Source organism: Corylus avellana, chromosome ca10 (genome assembly GCF_901000735.1).
Source record: "Corylus avellana chromosome ca10, CavTom2PMs-1.0".
NCBI classification, from domain to species: Eukaryota; Viridiplantae; Streptophyta; class Magnoliopsida; order Fagales; family Betulaceae; genus Corylus; species Corylus avellana.
The window spans coordinates 7,597,048-7,610,851 of record NC_081550.1 but is presented as its reverse complement, the minus strand read 5'-3'; positions in this window follow the sequence as shown (position 1 = coordinate 7,610,851).

Sequence of the window (13,804 nt, the reverse complement as noted above, 5' to 3'; positions counted from 1 at the left end):
GAGTGTGGACACCCTTTGGAAAGAGTTGTCTTTTTCGCTACCGTTGACAGTTGATAAACTTGCTGCCTTTTGAATCCTTGTTAATGGTTTGTGACGGTTTCACCTTTTAAGAGCCATACGAAGATGCTTTTCATTCTTTTTATATTATATATTATATTCAATATATTATTATTACTATATATAATGAATGATAAAGGTATAAATAACATGCCTTTTCAATCTCTCTTTTTTTTTTTTTTTTTTTTTTGGGTAGTCGAGTTGGCAATGGAATTCCTTTCATCTTAGTGGTCGCGTGTTCAAATCCGCTTACGGTAGTAGATGCGTGAATCAGATGCTACTTTGAAGGGGTTTTACTAGCTTGCACCTTGGTGGGGTTGTGGTGACGGGCTCGCCTTCCCCGGCAGTAGTTATGGCTCAAACCGGACATTTCACAGCGGGTGGGGACCCCGATGGTAACGCCCAAGGGAAAAATTACACTGGTCGCCCTTCCCACCCTTTTAATTAGAATCTCTCTTTTAACTTGGAATGGGATATTGGGATCCTCTCAATTTCTTTCGAAATGGAGAGGATTTTTTCCTTTTAACTTATCAAGTTCTTTAAACTTGATAGAATGTGGTGGATCAAATTGTGAGTACAAGAAATTCTGGCTTCTAAAAGTGACACGTCTTTAGCATGCAAAAATATATGTTTTTTTAATTTATTTTAATAACATGTACTTATTACATCATAATGTTACAAAGAAAACTAGAGTTCTTCCAAATGTGATGTGATCAATATTAAATTTGAGATTTTAAGTATTTAATTTTGATCTATTGGTGATTTTAAAAGATACGTCACATTTGAAAATGACTTAGGAATAACTCTAGCATTACTCGAATATAAAAGATACACGTCGCTTTTAGAAGCTGGTTAGTAGGAATTTCCAAAAATTGATGTTTCTCTTTCCTTCTTTTTTAATTGTTATTTATTGATGTCGCTTAGTTTCCTATGACCGGATAGAATTAGGATCCCCTCCTGTTTGAATTACTTGTATTTGAAGGATATTTTTATTTAAAAAAAATGTAAAAAAATATATATATATATATATATATATATATTCATCAAATATAAAAAACTTGAGAGCATCCGTATGGCATAAACATAGAGATCTGAGAATAGAGTAAGGATGTCTGGGCCTCTAGATACTGTAGGTGTGTTTGGCAAAGGACTTGAAAAAGGGAACGAATTGGAACTGTAGTAGATTTGATTGATATGAGAATCAAAAGTAAGAATGTTTTGTATGAAAAAGTGAATAAAAAAAAAATTTATTTTGTAGTGATTTTTTTATTTGAATAGTAATAAAAAGTAAGAATATTAAAATTGATTTTGGGTCAAGTCGAGTCCAGTCCATTGACAAACATGCCCACATGGGAAATGAGGCCCATTGGTTTGGTACTTCAACTTTCGGTTCACAGGGAAACTGTCCTACTTGGTAGTTGGTAGGATCCAGTGGATTACAATCCTTTAAAAATTTTGTAATTACTCCAATCCTAGAATTCTTAAAATCTCTTAAATGATATTATAACAATATTTTTCATTATGAGAGATTGAAATAAATTTTTTTTTTTAAAAAAAAAAGAATTAAAATCTTCAAAATGTGGTAAATAATGCCATTGAAAATTCTAAATTATTAAATATGAAAAATAAAGAGTTGGAATTTTGGGCTTAATACTTGTATTAAAATTCCTTGTTTAAGAATCTGGTTTTTCATAGCCCAGTGGAACTCCTATACCTAAGACAAGGCCCAAATCAATTTTTTTTTTTTTTTTTTTCAAAAAATTACAGTTTACACCCCAAAGTTGACAGCGAACACCAAAATTTCAATTTTTGCAATCCACTCATAAAGTTCTAATTTTTTTCAATTTGACCAATATTATACCAAAATTATCATATTGCCCATAATTTTTATTTTAAAAAAATAAAAAACAAATTTGGGGGTGCAAAAATGGCCCGATGGCCAAAGGAGTGGCTATGGCCACCCCGAATTTTTTTATAAAAATAAAAAATAAAAAATTAGGGGCAAAATGGGAATTTTTGGATACAATTGATCAAATTGCAAAAATTTGGAACTTTGGGGGGTGGATTGCAAAAATGGTATTCGAATTGAAAAGCGCTGTCAACTTTGAGGAGGTAAACTGTAATTTTCCTTTCTTTTCTTTTCTTTTCTTTTCTTTTCTTTTTTTTGTAAAAATGGCCCAAACTGGACAACCCTTGGGGGATGTTTGACTTAGCCACAAAATTGGTTGACTTTTGATCCCCAATTAATCCTAAAATAAAAATTTATTCAATTTTGAAATGGTTCTAATTTGTGTTCAGATTATTTCATGCATACATACAGTAAACATGTTTTGGCCCTTTCTTTTTTTTATTTTTTTATTTTAATAGAGACATATATTAATGCACTAAAAAATATAAATGAATTAGAAGCCTATTTATATATTTCATAAATTTGACAACACCCTAAAAAAAGGGGTGGGTATGATATTCAAGTGGGAACAACCCTTGTCTCTAAGGGATTCTTAATCGCTCGATCTCGTAGTGTGCTTCACCATCGAGGGAAGACGATGCTAAGAGCTCAAAAGCTAAAACACGTGAAACAACCCGATAAAATCCAATTTCGGGAAACAACGGTATTGAATATTTAATTTCGAGCAAAGGTATCGAATATTTTATTCCGCTTTGTATTTTATTTTTCCCTAATGAAGTCCCAAGGAAAATAAAAACAACATTATAAAAATAAAATAAAATAAAAAGGATAAAAGCCAAATTGGTCCCTTATGGTTGGCATAAATTACAAATCACTCTATAAGATATAAACAATAATTTATAGGTCCTAGTAGTTGGCCTAAATCACAAATCACTTTTTATGATATAAAAAATAATTTATAAGTCCTCAGGATAGGCCAAAATAACACTTTACTCTCTGAAATCAATTTCCATGCTCTAAACTCTAAAAAACAAATGTCAATTTAATAAAGAGAGTAACCCAATTTTCTCCAACTTAATTTAAATGAAAACTTTGTCATAATTTATTCAATCGAATGTTGTTTTTATCTATTTTTTAATGGTCAGAAGATCTGACTGTCAAATTCTCACAAAATGCTTCCAAATCATGGCGAGGAATATGAAAATGAGATAGGGTTATACAGAGTAAAATTTTGGGATAGAAGAGATTATGTTACTTTACTATAGCAGTATGACTCAAAGTGATGGATTATGACTAATCTTAGCTAGTGTCCTAAAATGATGTGAAAAATCATAGTTGTCATTTCTAAAGTCAGAAATTAATAATAACATATGTTGCGTTTTTATTGGGTATGATATGTTAAGTTATTTAACAGAAATTGATTTCAATGAGTAAACTATTATTTTAGCTTACCTTGAGGACTTATAAATTATTTTTTATACTACAGGAAATTTGTAATTTATGCCAACCTTAGGAACTAATTTTGCATTTATCCAAAAAAAAAAAATTAATAATAAAAATCTCATTCTTAAGTACAAAGAGAAAAAGGAAAGTATAATTGTTCGTGAATATTTATGGTTTGCAACATCAAATAACTTTTCATTAAATTCATATATTTTTAAAAAATAAATAAAAGAACTCCAGGTCACCATATAAAAAAAAAGAATTCCAAGGAAAATCGCAAGGTATATTCAATATTGAAGTACTTGGCGTGTGTATATTTCAATCTTTTTGACTAAATTATGAATAAAAATGATGCATTTTCCGCCATTGTCATCTTCAATGAGCTACAGGCTACAGATAATGAAAGCCAAAGTCAAGGAAGGAAAAGTCACCCACCGTACATGAGTTCAACCTTTTTTCACAGGCTTTCTCTTACCTTGACAGACACAATGATAGATCATCATCTTCTTCTTTCTTTTTTCTTTTCTCTTTTCTAGTAATTAATAGCATTTTCAATATTAATTAAGTTTACTATAAGCATTTTTAATAGGGATAAGATAAGGTTGAGTTGATTAGGATTAGGATTAAATTATTTAAATTACGATGACTTTGTTTCAAGTTAAACATTATGTTATTTGATTCTCAAAAAAAAAAAAAAAAACATTATGTTATTTGAAATTAGGATTGGGATTAGGATTTATGAGTTCTTATCAATTTAGGTATTATCTTATTGTATTTTTATTTACATCCTAAGAGGAGAATTATTGTCGCTACTCAAATCCCATCTCACGTCAGGACATAACCTCGAGTACCTATTAGCATTTTTCTTAGTTTAAGTTTCTATGCTCAACTTTAACTCCGTCTTCATATTATATATTTTTTATTTAAGTTGAATTTTTCGACTTTACACCTTACCAATTAAGTGGGGATTACGATCCACTTCATTTTTTATTTTTTTTTTAGAAAGGAATAGAGCAATTTTTATAGATAGCTAAACAACATTAAGCACAATGCTCTACAGAGATAATATCCGAAATATAATAGGGGATTTCCTCAATAAAACTTTGCTCCACGGTGAGAAAAAACACTTCTTTCGCAAAGTGATGTGCTGCTTCATTGAAGTGTCGTTGAACATGATTAACCTTCAATCTTTATAGACACATTTCCATTTTAAGTTAAGAGAAATGTTATTGTGCATTCTTCCAGCATTATTTTAACATTCTCAGCTGATGTGCCGTGCTCAATCCACCCTTAAATCAATCTTTAAAAAAAATTCAAAGTTAAATTGAGCATGCCACATCAACTAAGAATGCTAGGAAAATACTGAGAGAATGCAAAATAACTTTTCTCTATTAAGTTAAATATTTGATTCATTGCATGTTATTCATTAAGTTAGAGTCTAAGTCCCACAGTGACAATGAATATTAGAATATTAGTTAAATAATTAAACTCATATTTTCGATCAACTTAACATTTTAACATAAATGATAATTTATCAATTTCACATTTGTTTCTTTTTTTAATATATATACAGACAACACACATGTCGGTGTATTATTGTTTGCTGCTGAAATAAGCAACCAAGTAGAGCCTGTTTATAAAGCAGTAAGATTTTAGCATAAATGATAATTTATCAATTTCACATTTATTTCTTTTCTATTATTTATATATATATATAGACACACATATGTGTGGGTATTATTGTTTGCTGCTGAAATAAGCAACGAAGTCACTGTCAAAAAGAAAAAATAAATAAAAAATCGAGCATGTTTATAATTAAAGCAGAAAACTAGCTCACGTCTCATCTTTATGATGATTTATTAAAAAGGTTCATACCCTTTCTGCTTATCCTTTTAATTCACAATTCATGTTGTTAAAATAAGAAAATTTTTACATCTATTATTGTTTATAAATTCTTTTTCTCCTTTTTTTTTTTTTTTTTTTGTTAGGAAATGTAGAATTTTTTTTAAAATTTTTATTATTTTTATTTATTTATTTATTTTTTTGTATACACAGCTTCTGCATGCCTCTCATATGTATTTTTAATTATTAACTTTAATTTTAAATCAACGATATGCATGATTAAAAAAAAAAAAACAAAAAACAAAAAAACAAAGCAGTTTTCTACTTGAATACTTAACTAATTTTTTTTATTTTTGGGTTAAATACTCTTTTACCCCTTAGGGTTTCAAGACTTTTTTTTTTTTTTTTTCTTTAGGGTTTTATTTTTATCACAAGAGGTACCTGTAGTTTTTATAAAGATCAAGATGATACATCCGTTAAAATTCCGTCCAAAACTTAACGGAACGCCACATCAGCAACAATCAAATATCGTTGTGCCATATAATTAATTTTTTAAAAAATAAAAAATTAGGGATGACTTTGGCCATCCCCATCCGACCGGTTTGGGGGTAGCGAGCCAACCCACGGCTGGATGGGGGTCGCCGGGACCACCCCATTCAAACCCATTCCTACTTCTAGCCATGTTTAGCAACTCTTGCGTGGATATCGCTTTGAGTTCATGGAATATTCCAAAAGACAAACTTCTATTTACTTTTAGAAGCTCAAACATCTCTAGGACTCTTAAATCCACTTCATGTGGATCATCCGTCAATCTCACTTTCTGAGTATAATCCATCCGATTGGGAGGTATAAAGATTGAGAAATTCAGTCAAAAATACATTAGCAACATTGTGTAGGAACGACAACCAGCCACATCTCAACTTTGGATGTCCCAAAGAAGGCGAAGTGTGCAAATGTGTTCATCTCATCCTAGAAGAAAAAGCACTAGGAGGGAAAGAAAGCAGCCCCGAAGAAGGAAAAGATAATTTGGGGCAAGAGGATGGAGACCTTTGGGGGTGGCTTCGGCTACCCCCTCGGGCTCTTTGGGGGTGGCCTGGCTTCCTCCATCCAGCTATCGGGGTGGCTCACCACCCCCAAACCGGTCAGATGGGGGAGGCCAGCCACTCCCATGGCCAAAGGCCACCCCCCAAGTGGCCAAGGGGGTGGCTATGGCGATTGGTGAGTCGGCGACACCCCTATTTTTTTTTTTTTTATTTAAATTTTTTTTTTTAAATATAATCTTTTTAATTTTTTTTCAAAAATTAACACATGGCGATATTTGATTGGTATAAATATGGCGTTCCGTTAAGTTTTTGACGGGATTTTAACGGAAATACCATCTTAATCTTTATGAAAATCATAGACACCTACTCTAATAAAAATGAAACCCTAAAAGGAAAAAATAAATAAATAAAGTCTTAAAACCCTAAGGAGTTCCACAACATCAAGGAGGATCCAGATCCTTAAGACGAAAGGAAAGTACAAGAATGCTGTTAGGGATACTGGTTATACTGAGAATTTGCAAGTATGATAAACATCATCAGAAAGATTCTTAACTTCGTAAAATAAGTTGTCTGCAAACATCGTGGTACATGATGCATATTCCCCCAACAAAATAAGCAAATTGAATGTGATGTAGATCGGATAAACATAAACATATTGCAGATATCTAAAAAAAAAAAAAACATTAAGAGAACAATGCAACCACAAATTACAAAACAAATCTTTTGTCCTATCAAGCTGACTATTCACTTTTATCTACTTTATCTTGTTCATGGATCACTCGTTTATCTTATCCTGTTCCTTGTCGTCATTCCATTAAATTAAATGGGTCCATTTGATGGACAAATGCCCATTCACTTGAAACCAATCAATATTCATCATCAATCTTTTTCCATGTAAATCTGCAAGTGATATTGACAAGTAAAACTCAGTTATTATCTGCTCAAGATTTAGTTTTGTCGTTATGCTTTCCTTGTTTTACCTCTGCTTGTGATGGATTTGAATCCCTAGGATTCATATAAAAATTGTGTGTGCAAGTATGCAACACACATCGTCATCGTTCAGCGGCCTTAAAGAAATTTTAAAAGTGATTGGGTCTCACTAATATCTTGACGAAATTGAGTCAAATTTCAAACTTGAGGGAATACCTCCGTGCCAGCAATTTTTTTCGTGTTCGGCACTACTATAATTACATGCAGGTAGAATAGTTACATTTAACCACCCCGCCTACCTTTTATTATATATATATATACCCCACCTACCTCTTATTATATATATAATGGTTTGGTACTCTTTTTCTAATTAAAAATGGTAAGCTGGGAAGATTATTGTAACTATCCCAGCTGAGCGTGACCATAGTAGCACTTACTCGCTAAAAGTCTCATAAGAGAGGCCTAGACAGTAAAAACTGCAAGCGTTCTCTCAAGTCTAACTGAGCCATAATATGACTCAGTCTCACCAAGGCATCAATGAGGATACAAGACAGTTAATACTAATTAGGTATATATAGAGATTCTCCATTGTAAAGATTCAAACTCACACCCTATTACATGTCCTAACCACTTAAGAAGTTTCTTAGGCCATTAAATCACCACCTTGATTTAATGGCTTGGTACTTGCATGGTATAAATGCAACTGAGAAAAATATATTTATGCTACACAACATCCTTATCTGTCATGTTTCTTGGCCCTAATTGAATTGAATTGGGCTTGATTACAAATTTCGATATGACCAAAAGCAATCTGTGTTGGACTTTTGGATGGATCAGGATAAAAACGTCACTCTTTGACATGCTAGTATTTTAAGAATTTTGCTCCGCATGATGCAGAATTAACGTACACATTTTTTTTTTCTCACAAAACTAAGAAAATAAAAATCACTTCTAGAGTGCTTTTTATTGAAAAACTAAGAAAAACAACATAAGTAGCGGTCAAACCGTCCTTAATTATAAGGCTTAAATAGAAATAGGATTTCAACCCTAAGAAATACAAAAATAAAAATAACTTGTCGCAATTAATCTCAATCAATCAAGCCTTAAGCTCAATTGGACGGGCTTTGAAATCGCACGACAAAGTTTCTACCAAATGAATGCCAGTTGATCAAGATTTGACAGAGACATCGACCGAACTTGACAGAATATTCAACACACCATAAATATCTTTCATTATTTGTCCATTTCGACTCTAGTTCCTTAATTTAGCACGGCATTTACTATTATTATTTCATCACCCACCAAAATAATTTCACTAGTTTTGTATGAGAGTGATATATATATATATATATATATTTTATGAGAGTGATATTAGTTACTAAGTGTTATGATTATTAGTGTCGGTGCCAAATATAATATGTGGAGTGTGCCCTATCGCCCATGACACTTGTGGCTTAAAACTCAGCTATCATGTCAATTTGCAACTATTTTATATAAAGTTTTTAATATCTAAAATATTTTTTGTATATAGTGTAAAATTTTCATTTCTAATCTTTTTTCCCACTGCTCTTACTCATCAATTTATAACTCTTTTATTAATTTTTTTTATTAGAATCATTAACAAAAATTGGCCACAAGAGATGTATGTAGCCCACATACTCAATCAATTACTCTCATTTGACTAATTTCCTTTAATGATTTAATTTAGCAGAAAGTGGGTGGAAGTAATTGATTTGAACAATTAAATAACATAAAATGAAAGATTAAAAAATAAATAAATAAAAAAAGCTAAGGGTATCTATAGGACTACATCAAAGCATAGGGGGGTATAGGTGTATTTTATGATAATAAAACAATAATAATAATTTTCTTTGAACAATTCAGCTTTTTTACTTTGGTGGGTATGTGTGATATTTTTAGAGGAATTGGAAAATTCAAAGAACAATAATTATTTTCTTTATAGGTATGTGTTGATCAATAGCCCCCAATATTTTCAACAGATTTACTTGATTTCTAATGAGATAAAGTGTGTGTTGCTGCTTTTGTCCCTCCAACTAAGGCATGTTATGTACGACAAAATCCCAAACACAAAAAATAAAAAATAAAAAAAATAAAATTATTATTCAATATTTTGATTCTTGAAGAACATACTCATTTGAGTCAATTGATTGATAGGTTCCACTGTGAATTTTTGCTGTAGGAAAATAGGAACATTTAATTAATTATTTACTGGGTATAATTGAGTAGTAAATAATTAGTTGACAATTTTTTATTGACAAAAGGCAATCATTTGCAATTATAGACGTAGCAATATTTAGTTAACACTGATTGCCAGATTGCTTGCTAAGAGATGCATGCCTGCCTCATTGGCAGGATGCTACTTATTTCAAATCAATGTGGAAGATATATGTATCATCATATTTATTCATCAAATTCTCTTTTTAAAGAGGCAGACTTAATTGTTGTTAATGCAATCAGACAAAAATGCATTCAATTGTCACTCCCGCAATTTTGCAAAGTATGATTTTAAACCAAATCATAGAAAGTTTATCATTTATCATTTTCGAGCATTTATCATTTCAAATCGCATGCACTATTCTGTGTTTTTAAAAAACGCACTATTTTAAAATGATAAATGATACCTAACATTGTCAAGTGTTCATTTCTTAGAATTCTCTTTGTTCTTTTGTTTTTCATTTTAAAAAAAAAAAAGGATGTTAATGTGTCATATAGACAAGAATGCTGAAAGATAGATGCTCGAGAATCGCAGATTAACTTTTAAAAGAGTAGTATTTCTCTTTTAAAAGTTAAACGGTGACTTTCAAGGTCTAAGAGCATATTTGAGATTGTGTTTTAAAAATAAAACTTTCAAGTTAAAAAACGTTTTTGCCAAAACTGTATTTTGGTCATTTTTGGGCTTTTCAGACCCTTTAAAGCACCTTCAATTTTTTTTACTAAATATGTACTCTTTTCTTCAAACGAATTTTTTAAGTGTTAAACGTACTTTTAGGTCATTCAAACACACACTTAAACAAGCCCTAAAAGTGTCTTGATCATGCTATGTTAGCTGAGAATGCTAGAAAATACTAAATAGCGTATTTCTTTTAAAAATTTGTGTTTTTGAATCGCATTTTTTGAAACCGCAAATTCAAACCGACTCAAATCTACCGACGGATAAAAGTTTTCATTTCAAAAAGAAAGAAATCTATGAATGGAGATAACAATATAATCAAGTACCATTGGCAGCTTCATTATATGCCATCAAAGCAGAAGATATGATAATGCATCATTGATACCTTTTCTTTTTCTATAGAAAAATGTTATTGAATTTTTTTTTTTTTTGGGGGGGGGAGCTACTAAAATGCATAGGGAACCAATATAATGATGTGTCATCGAGCTCATTCGGCCCTCCACCCTCCCTGCTGCTTAAATACAATAATAATAAAGATGGAGTGGAAGCCACTCACCAGTCACCACCTCAAATTTATTAAATAAATATAATAAACAAATAAATAGAATTACATCTCTCTCTCTCATGATGAAAAGAATAGTTACTCGTTCATGGCATCATTCGGCCCATGGGTCAAGGCCCACCTACAGATCAGTTGAAAGTTGGAGACCTACGACTAGAATAATTTTTTTTTTTTTTTTTAATTTTTTGGGGAAATTTTACTTTGGCCCCTGAACTTTTATTCGATTTTACAAACCACTTCTAAACTTTCAAATCTCTCATTTTGGACCCCTGAACTTTTAATTTCTCTCAATATGGACCCCTCCGTCAGATTTTAAACGTTACATGACGTTTATACCCATGACTTTTGTATAAAATTCTAACTTCCAAAATATTTTTTTTAAAAAAAAAATGAAAATCAAGGACATTTTGGTCTTTTTTATATTTTTAACGGCTAAAATTAATGGAAGCGTTCTAATTGAGAGTAATTTAAAGTTTCGGAGTTCAAAATGAGAAATTTGAAGTTCATGAGAGTTTGTAAAATTGGGTGGAAGTTCAGGAGGTTAACGTGAAGTTTCTCCTAATTTTTTTGATGTAAAGAAGCAAGTTAGGGGAAATAAATGGAATTTAGTAGATTTTTATATAATTCTTGTATAATTGATGTGATGGGTCAATGAAAATCAGTCCTTAAATTAACAAAGGCTTTGTAAGAAAAATAATTACTATTGCATCATTCCAATTATATGAAAGTGGTATAACAACCAACTAAATAACATTTATATGTAAAAAATTTTGTACTCTGCTCTCGTTGTACATAAATTACTTACGCAATAAAGAAAAGAAAAAAAAAATCATAAATATCACCTTTGAATTTTGATGTGAATATTAGTTTGATGCATGGATTTTTTTTATACTTAAAACAATTTATCTTTTGAATAAATTTGTTATAATTTTGTGTTAGTATTCAAATTAATCACTTGAGATACATATAATTTCCATCACATCTTCAACAATCATTAAATACATAATGGTATTTTATTTCACCCTCTTTCACTTCCACCTACACCCTTCTCTTATTGATGTGTTTCTATGCAATTGACTTTGCCCACTTTGCCCACTTGCTCTAAAACTAGTCATTTTCTATGTAGTTCGTGCTCCCATATCGAGTTTCGATCATGTCGAAATATGTGTATAAAACTATATAGGTCAACCTTAACTCCACATATTTAATTAAATTGATCAAATTTCTTAATTATAGCCTTCTAATTTTGTATCGGGTTTGTGTTAGATTTATGGGTTATGTTAAAAATTACGTGGGATTATGTCACGTGTCGAGTTTGGGATGTGTGAAAATATAGGTATAAGACCATATTGATCAACCTTAACTCAACCAATTCAATTAAACAGGTCAAATTCTTCAACTCTAACTTTTTAATTGTGTATTGAATTTGTATCGAATTTTCAGGTCGTGTCAAAAATTAAATCCTTAACTATGATTGATTGAGAATGTGAGTTTGGTAAATATAGGTCACAAATGAGTGAGAAGGAGAGTCAAAGAAGTAAAGATAATAATATTATATATATATGTTGGATTTAACCAAATATTATATTTGATATGATCCAAATCTAAATGATTCAAATTATAAGTCTAAAAAACTAAATTGACAGTCATATCAAAATCGAAAGAAAAAAAAAATGATATTTATAATTATAAAAAAATAAAATAACAGCCACACGATCTCTTTTTCCATGATATTCATTGAACATAATTCTCGCATGACTTCCTTGCTTTTGCAATCCACACATGGAAGTTTCCGTACTTAGGGTGACCTACAAGAATAATGCGGTCACGCCCACCAAATGAGATGACAAAAAAATACACGTGTCCTATCAATCCCACAAAGGGATAAAGATCAATAAAATTATCGGTCCAAATTGCAAGTAATGTGAGAGAGGACACGCCGGTTCAGAAAAGTGGTCCGACAATCCAAAATTAATTTTAACTGATGAGTATCATATGAATTTTTTCAATTTACCGCGAAAATTTTTAACAATTTGAACAGATAATTGTTGTGAATCCTATTACCCGTGACAGTCGTTCAGTGGTCTCAAGGAAATTCCCATGATGTTGAGCACGTACTAAGGTGTGTGTTCAATTCTCTGTAATGGATAAGCATTCACACAAGCTTGATTAGTATTAGAGTATATTTGGAATTGTGTTTGATAAATAGAGCTTTTAAGTTAAAAAAAAAATAAAAAATAAAAATGGCAAAAGCTTCATTTTTTTGGCTTTTGCCAAAAGTACGTTTTGGTCATTTTTAAAATTTTTTGACCCTTAAAAGTGCTTTCAATTTTTTTACCAAACGGGGTATTTTTTTTCTTCGAAAATACTTTTTAAGTGTTAAACGCACTTTTAGGCTCCTTAAATGCACATCCAAACATGCCTTAGCCGCCTTGGGAACCACTAATCTGTTGGTAAGCGCATGCGGTTTCTATCATCTAGGTCCTTCCTGAACAGTTCCTAGCAGGCAAGTGTTACTATGATCATGTCCAAGTAAAATAATTACAGTCGATCGTCCCCTCCTGTCCTTTGGGAAAAAAGAAAAACTATCGTAAATCTCAATTCCGCTCAAGTACAGTCGCGTTCGCTATTTCGGGAGTGGAGTAGTATGTCATTATTTGTAGACAGAATGAAGATGGAAAATCCAAAATGGATTCTAGGAGATAACACCTGCCAATTAACAATGTCTCACCAGTCAAGATTCTCATGCTTGCTTGTCCCATTGCACCTCTCAAATACTGATAAAGATTTCAATGTGGCTTTCCGTCGTATCACCCTCAAGAAATGATTTGTAGAGGGTTTTTGGTGGAGCACTTCAAAGCCCACCAGCACAAAATGAATGATGCAAAACACCAATTATCAACCATTTTTTTCTCTGCATTCATATGCAAAGGGAAGCCTTGACTTTGGCTCATTCCCTTTTGTGCTCCTTTTTCTAGGGTTTTGGTCAAGATTTTTTGCTTTGCGTATAATTTTGGGTTGATTTAACTGAGCAGACAACTAAATCCAGGGGTTGACATTTCGAAAAGGAAATTGTAAATTTTTTTACCTTTACAACTTTTCAAACA